Source organism: Aotus nancymaae, unplaced genomic scaffold (assembly GCF_030222135.1).
Source record: "Aotus nancymaae isolate 86718 unplaced genomic scaffold, 86718_ANA_hifiasm-v0.15.2.pri h1tg000010l, whole genome shotgun sequence".
Lineage (NCBI taxonomy): Eukaryota > Metazoa > Chordata > Mammalia > Primates > Aotidae > Aotus > Aotus nancymaae.
In genome coordinates this window covers 62,189,584-62,197,502 of record NW_026988421.1, presented here as the reverse complement: position 1 = coordinate 62,197,502, position 7,919 = coordinate 62,189,584, and the positions used below count along the sequence as shown (strand labels likewise).

Below are 7,919 nucleotides of genomic sequence, written 5' to 3'. Positions count from 1 at the left end.
GGTGGCGGGGCGGGGCTGCGGTCCGTGAAGCGGACGGGGCAGAGGAGCGGGGTTGAATATGAGCGACGCTTAACCCTGGTGGGCGGGAGAGGAGCCAGAGGAAGCCTGGGTTGTGTTTGTGAGCCCTGTGAAGGCGGACAAGGAAACCTTTCTTATTGCTATTGTTTTTCATTGTCGGTCAACACCACTTTACTTGAGCCGACTTCAATTTCTCATGCATTCCTATCCATTAAAAATGTAATTTTACTGTGGACCTCTCATAGTGTACCATGCCAGAGTAAATGGCAGCCTCGAACCATTGCCCAGCCTCTTACCTGTGGGCTGTGAGCACTGAAGGGGGTTGCACAGTATAAAAAAAAATGTAATTTTACTTTTAGTTGTTCATACTTTTAATTGTTCAGACAATGCATACACGATGTACTGTATTTAAAAAATCAAACAGTGAGCAGAAAGGTTTATGGTGCCACTTTCTCCCAGTTTCCGAACTCCCTTCAACCGCTGTACCAGTTAATTGTGTATCCTTCCAGAGACCATCCCTATATAACACACATAAAGCAAGATCTAAACATGAGGAAAAGGAAGAAACTAAGAGCCACCCACGTCACAAGAATGAGGATCATTATATTAGAGAGAAATTGAGGCATAAGAGAGGGCTTAGACCACGAGGTACCTGAAAAATCTAGATCTGGAACTCTATTCTTTCCTCTAGAGGTTCTCAAAGTTTGGGTCTCAAATTTTAATTCTTGAAAATTGTTGAGGATCTCCAAGAGCTTCTGTTTGTGTGGATTGTATATATTGATAATTACTGTATTAGAAACTAGAACTGAGCCCCTGCTGATTAGTAGTGGGACTGTGTCTGTGAATAGCCACTGTACTCCAGCCTGGGCAACATAGTGAGACCCTGTCTCTTAAAAAAAAAAAAAAGAAAGAAATTAAAACTAACGATGTTTTTAATGTTTATTAATTCATAAAATAACCTATTACATGTTGACATTATATTTTTAATTATTTTTTTCTGAAACAAAAAATACAACAGTGGCATTATTTTATATTTTTGGAAGCACTTTAATATCTGGCTTAATAGAAGACAGCTATATTCTCATATCTATTTCTTCGTTCAAGCTGTTGTAATGTGTTGATTCAAGTATATGAAGAAAACCCAGCCTCACACAGGTGTGTAGTTAGAAAGGTTGTCTCAGACCCCCGAGGGGCTCTCCGGACCACACTTTGAGAACCAATGAACTAGGGTAGCACTACTTCTGCTCACAACATGCGCAGGGTGGGGTTGGGAAGAGACTCATGGGCAAGGTCAACATAGCTACCATCATTCTCATTTTGCAAATGAGAAAAATAAGGGTAAGAGAGGTTGAGGGGAAAACAGCTATTGCTTCACTGCTCAGAGGGTCGAACAGGTGCTTGGCAAGAACATAGACAAAAGAAGTTACACAGCCCAGGGCAGGCCAGGGCATTACATGGTACTGATTTTGTGATGAGTGTCACAAGAATCCAGAAAGAAAAGTCCCCTGCCTGCCCTGCCATCTGGAAGCTGCAGAGTTGCAGAGGACTGAGTTTAACCTTGAAAGACTCTGAGGCTTTGGACATGTCAACAGAGACATTTTAGTAGAAGAAGAGGGGAAAATACTAGTTTACATTTGTGTAGAGCTTACAGTGTATTGTTTATAAAGTACATCAGTCTGGGCAGGGCACAATGGCTTGCACCTGTAATCTCAGAAATTTGGGAAGGTCAGGCAAGAGGATGGCATAAAGCCAGGAGTTTAAGACCAGCCTGGATAACAAACCAAGACCCTCCTCTCACATTTCTACAAAAATAAAAATAGAAATAAATAAAAAGGTATCCAGACATGGTGGTGTGCACCTGTAGTCCCAACCTACTCAGGAGGCTAAGGCAGGAGGATCTCCGGAGCCCAGGAGTTCAAGGCTACAGTGAGCTATGATTGTACCACTGCACTCCAGCCTGACAGAGCAAGACCTGTGACACAGAGGATGGGACTAAAGATGAGATGAAATGAAATAAAGGAAGACTGAACCAAAGTACAATATGGAAGTTTTGGGGACAGGGGAGTATGATCTGCTTTCTATTTATTTTGTTAGGCAGCCTGGGGGAAGTGAACAGAGCACAGGTTTCAGAACATACAGACTGGGTTTGAATCCCAGCTCTGCCATTTACAAGTGGTGTGACCCCAGGCAAGGTACCTATGCTCTCTGAGCTTCATCTGTAATGTGGCAATAACCATGTTACCTCATCTGGTAGTCCTGTGAGTTAGCATATGAAGTGCTTAGTAAATAATTGCGGCTTGACAAAGTCACACTGAAATTAATTGAGGTTTTATTTTTATTTATTTATTTATTATTTTTGAGATGGAATCTCATTCTGTCTCCCAGGCTGGAGTGCAATGGCGCAATCTCAGCTCACTGCAACCTCCGCCTCCCGGGTTCAAGAGATTCTCCTGCCTCAGCCTCCCAAGTAGCTGGGATTACCAGTTAATTTTTTTGTATTTTTAGTAGAGATGAGATTTCACCATGTTGGCCAGGCTGGTCTCAGACTCCTGATTTCAAGTGATCCTCCCACCTCAGTAATTGAGGTTTTAGATTTTCCCGTTAGGACCTCTGGTATCTCCTGCACCTTTTCCTCAATTAAAAGTCTAAAAATGTGCTTTTCTTGGTAACAGCTTTATTGAGATATTTTATATATAAGTGTGTGTGTGTGTGTGTGTGTGTGTGTGTGTATATATATATATTTTTTTTTTTTTTTGAGATGGAGTCTTGCTCTGTCACCAGGCTGGAATGCAGTGGCATGATCTCGGCTTACTGCAACCTCCGCCTCCTGGGTTCAAGGGATTCCCCTGCCTCAGCCTCCCGAGTAGCTGGGACTACAGGCACATGCCACCACGCCCAGCTAATTTTTGTAGTTTTAGTAGAGACGGGGTTTCTCCATGTTGACCAGGATGATCACAATCTCTTGACCTCATGATCTGCCCACATCGGCCTCCCAAAGTGCTGGGATTACAGGTATTAGCCACCACGCCCAGCCAAAAGTCAACCTTTTTAAAATGGACAATTCAATGGTTTTTAGTATGTTTACAAAGTTGTTTATCCATCACCACTATCTAATTCCAGAATATTTTTATTGCCCCCAAAAGATAGCCCAGGCACATAGCAAATGCATTTTCATCTTGAACTTGATGGAGCTTATGCTGGGAAATTTTATTTGTTTATTTCTATGTTTTGAGGCAGGCTCTCAGTCTGTCACCCAAGCTGGAGATCATATCTCGCAGCTTGGAACTTCTGGGCTTAAGCAGTCCCCCCTCCTCAGCCTCCTAATGTGTTGGGATTACAGGCACAAGCCACTGCGCCTGGTCAAGTTTATATTTTTTATTTGTTATTGATTGATTTTTTTGAGACAGGGTCTTGCTCCGTTTCCCAGGCTGGAGTGCAGTGGCATGATCACAGCTCACTGCAGCCTCAACTTCCCAGGCCCAAGCAATCCTCCTGCCTCAGCCTTCGGAGTAGATGGGTCCAAAGACGTGCCATCATGCCTTGCCAATTTTAAAATTTTGGGGATATCTCACCCTGTTGTCTAGGCTGGTCTTAAATTCCAGGGTTCAAGTGATCCTCTCACCACCTCAGCCTCCCAAAGTGCTGGAATTATAGGTGTGAGCCACCATGCCCAGCCTCAGGTGAGAATTTAAAGGATAAATCTATTTCTCCCCTCTCCCAGAGCCTACCATGGGAGACCAGGAGGGCCTCTACATGGCCTCAAATGTACAGGTGGGTATTATCTCTGAATGAGGTTATCTAGATACATGGAGACTGGGGAGCTGCTGATGCAATTGTGACCCCACAGACACAGGACCCTTTAGATTCATATCTCATGTATTCCCAGGATCAAACATGAAAGATATCCCACATGTGGGCAGTCCTGTCTATGACTTTTTACAATTTATTGATATTACTGGAATTTGAAAGAAAGTGATGCCAGGCAGGGTGGCTCACACCTGTAATCCCAGCACTTTGGGAGGCTGAAGCGAGTGGATCACTTGAGGTCAGGAGTTCGAGACCAGCGTGACCAACATAGTGAAACCCTGTCTCTACTAAAAATACAAAATTAGCCAGGCATGGTGGTACATACATATAATCCCAGTTGCTTGGGAAGCAGACTCAGAATCACTTGCACCTGGGAAGTGGAGGTTGCAGTGAGCTGAGATTGTGCCATTGCACTCCAGCCTGGAGAACAAGAGCAAAACTCTGTCTCAAAAAAAAAAAAAAAAGGCCAGGCACACTGTCATACCTGTAACCCTAGCACTTTGATCACTTGAGGTCAGGAGTTCAAGACCAGCCTGGCCACCATGGTGAAACCCTGTCTCCACTAAAAATATGAAAATTAGCTAAGCATGGTAGTACACACCTGTAATCCCAGCTACTTGGGAGGCTGAGGCAGGAGGATCCCTTGAGCCTGGGAGGCAGAGGTTGCAGTGAGCGGAGATCACGCCACTGCACTCCAGCCTGGGTGAGAAAGCCAGACTCTATCTCAAAAACAAACAAACTAACAAAAACCCGAAATGGTCTAGTGTCCCTGACCCAGAGGTATTCCTTCTGTAGTCATCAATTCCAGTGTTAAACCACTTTGGCTTCCCAAAACCTATTCCTTCTAATCACCTGCACTCACCTGCTGCCCCTGTTTCCTCTGGTTCTGTCTTTCCCAGGGGCAGAGGGAAGCTGCTTTCCACCCTCTGTGATGTAGCCACCCATGCTAGATCTGTAATGTTGTAAGGATTGATAATAGCCCCTTACATTTAGATAACACTTTTCCACTTCACAAAGCACTTTAACAACAACTAACCTCATTTATGCTGAGCCACAGCCCAGTGATGGAGGCAGCCTGCTTATTATTCTTTTTTTTTTTTAATTTTATTTCCTTCCCTTCTGACTATGGAAACCTGCTTATTATTCTTATCTACATTTTGCAGATGAAGACATTGAGGCTCAAAGAGTTTGAGTGACTTCCCTGAGGTCCTACAGCCAGGACCTGGTGGAGCTGGGATAGAACCCAAGCTTCCAGCTGATGGTCCTCTGCACTTTCTCCCACACCTGTTGGCTTCCTGTACTCCTAAAGAATCCAAGGTGTCCCTTGGGCACCTACCCTTTATCAGCACATCTGCTCAACTCATTGTGGGGTAAGCAGCATCCATTTCCTGAGCTCCTGAAATACAAGGCAGAATGTGTTGAGAAAGTGATCATAATAACAGATAGCATTTGTAAGTATTTAGGCTGCGTCAGGTGCTTTGCTGGGTATCTTTTAGAGATCTTATCTCCAATACAACTGCCATACATGGTAGGCATTATTATGCCTATTTTACAAGTGAGAAAGCAGCCTCAGAGTAGCTAACTTGTCCAAAGTGACCTTCTATATCTCTAGAAATTTCTCTGGCCTCTCACAGTTGTTTGGAACAGGGCACCGTGCCTAGGTTTTGACATCAGACATACCTTGGTTTAAGTGTTAGCTCTAACCACCAGCTTGCTGTATGACCGTGAGCTCTGGAGCCTGTTGTCCAAAAAAATAAGAGGAAAAACTCCTCATTCACAGAGTGCTCTACAGAGGACTGACTGTCAGTCCTAGCTGAGGTTTGGCTGATGGGAAAGGTGATTAAGCACCAAGCTGGATTCAGGAAGGTGGCAGGGCCATTAGGGTTGGAGGGGAGCAGCAGGCTAGCAGTACGTCTGTCTGCCCAGTATGCTGGAGGGGTCCATGCCTTAGTTTTAGTATTTCTCTAATTCGGACGTCTTGTCAGGTGATGCCTTTTGTCTGTAGCTATAGACCTCGGAAAATGAGATACAGCTTGCTCAGTGTTACATAGGCCTAATAAAGTCATCTATTGAAACCAGTATTATTTTCTGCCTACTTACTACAATTCAACAACTGTCATTCATGTCTTTCTTCCTCTTCATGCTGATATTTAATAGAAGATTCTTCACGGGTACAACTCTCTATAACCCCTGGACTGCAGGGGAAAGCAACCGTCAAAGTGGGTGGGATGCTTAATGCCACACTGCACCTGGTGGGATGTGCTGGTTTTCATAGCTTGAGCTCAACCAGAGAGAGCACTTTGGAAATGGAAATGCACTGTCATCCAGACAGTCAATGGTGTGCCCTGCCTTGTGCCAGCCACAGCCCAAGGCAAAGAACACTGCGTACAGAGCCTGGGAGCCAAGTGCTCGCCAAGTTGAGGCAAGAGGTAAGAGGCTTATTTACCATACCTGGCTAATTTTTGTATTTTTAGTAGAGACAGGGTTTCACTATGTTGGCCAGGCTGATCTCCTGACCTCAAGTGACCTGCCCATCTCAGCATCCTAAAGTGCTGGGATTACAAGCATGAGCCACCACACCCAGCCAAAACTCACTTTTATTGTGACATATCTAGACAACTGGAGCTAAAGCGTGTTTGGGAACATCCTTGATGGGAATATGTTTCCATAAAAAAGTCACACCGAGCCACCCCAGGGCTTGGCAGGACTGTGCTTCTCTTGGAAACTCCAGGCTCTTCCTCCTTCTAGAAGAACATCTTATATTCTGATCCCCAGATAACTTTCTTAACCATATCCTCCCTATGAGTTCCACCTTCAATGGTCAGAAAAGGGAAATGCAGGGGGAGAAGAGAGGGGTGCAGTGAGGAGGAGGAAGCTCCAGCTTGGCAGTTTTAATAAGGGCCACAAAATGCCAAATAGCTGACATATAGAAAGGTGAGTCCATGGGGTGCTATGGATGGAATTCCCCTCCAAATTCTTATGTCGAAGCCCTAACTTTCCAAGTGACTGTCTTTGGAAATGGGGCTTATAAAAAGGTACATGGTTAAATGAGGCCATAAGGGTAGAACCCTAATCCAATAGGGTTGGTGCCCTTTTAAGAACAAGAAGAGAACCTGGAGAAAGCATGTGAAGACACAGTAAGAAGGTGGCCATCTACAAGCCAGGAAGAGATCCCTCAGCAGAATCATCAGCCAGCACCTTGGTCTTGGACTTTTCAACCTCCAGAACTGTGAGAAAGTACATTTCTATTGCTTAAGCTACCCGATCTATGGTATTTTGCTATGGTAGCCTAAGCTAAGATAGAGGGTTATCCAAAAAGCTCCATTTTGTGCTATAAAAATAAGGTTGAGAGTCTTCAGCATTCTTAGTCTTGTGTTCTCAGGTATCTTCAACTGGACTTTTTCTGTCCCTTCTGTTTTGTTGGCATCAGAATTTGAATATGCCCAAGTCTCTCCAGCCTTAAACATCCCTCCCCAGGTCCTGAGGCCCTTCCTAGCTATAACCATGCTTTCCTCTTTTCTTCCAGCCAAGCTTCCTGAAAGCATTGTCTATACTTGCCAAACACTGTCTCATTTCCATCCATTCACTCCTCACTTATGTTTTGACCTCTGCCCAGTCAGAAACTGCTTTGATGTCACATCCGGTGGAAATTTTGGTCCTCCTCTGACTGTTCTCTCTTTTGACCCTTGGTCGTCCTTCAGATTTCTGCACACTGGTCTCTTCTGCTTCTCCTCATTTTTTCTTGGCATGTTCTTTTTGTTTTTGTTTTAAGACAGGGCCTCCCTCTGTTGCCCAGACTGGAGTGCAGTGGTGTGATCTGGGCTCACTGCAGCATAGACTTCCTGGGCTTAAGCAATCCTCCTGCCTCAGCCTCCCACAGAGCTGGGACCACAGGTCCCTGCCACCACATCTGGCTAATTAGAAAAAATTTTTTTGGCCAGGTGCAGTGGCTCAAGCCTAATCCCAGCACTTTGAGAGGCCAAGGCAAGAGGATCATCTGAGGTCAGGAGCTCAAGACCAGCCTGGCCAACATGATGAAACCCCATCTCTACTAAAAACTACAAAAATTAGCCAGGCATGGTGGCAGGCACCTA

At 44.8% G+C, this 7,919-nt stretch overlaps 1 non-coding gene across 1 annotated transcript; it reads left to right on the top strand.

Moving 5' to 3' along the window:
• Positions 1 to 212: 212 nt before the first annotated feature.
• On the top strand, positions 213 to 350 carry LOC135274079 (small nucleolar RNA SNORA42/SNORA80 family). Its single transcript, XR_010341890.1, has one exon. It is a non-coding gene; the product is annotated as a small nucleolar RNA SNORA42/SNORA80 family (small nucleolar RNA).
• The last annotated feature ends 7,569 nt before the right edge of the window (positions 351 to 7,919 follow it).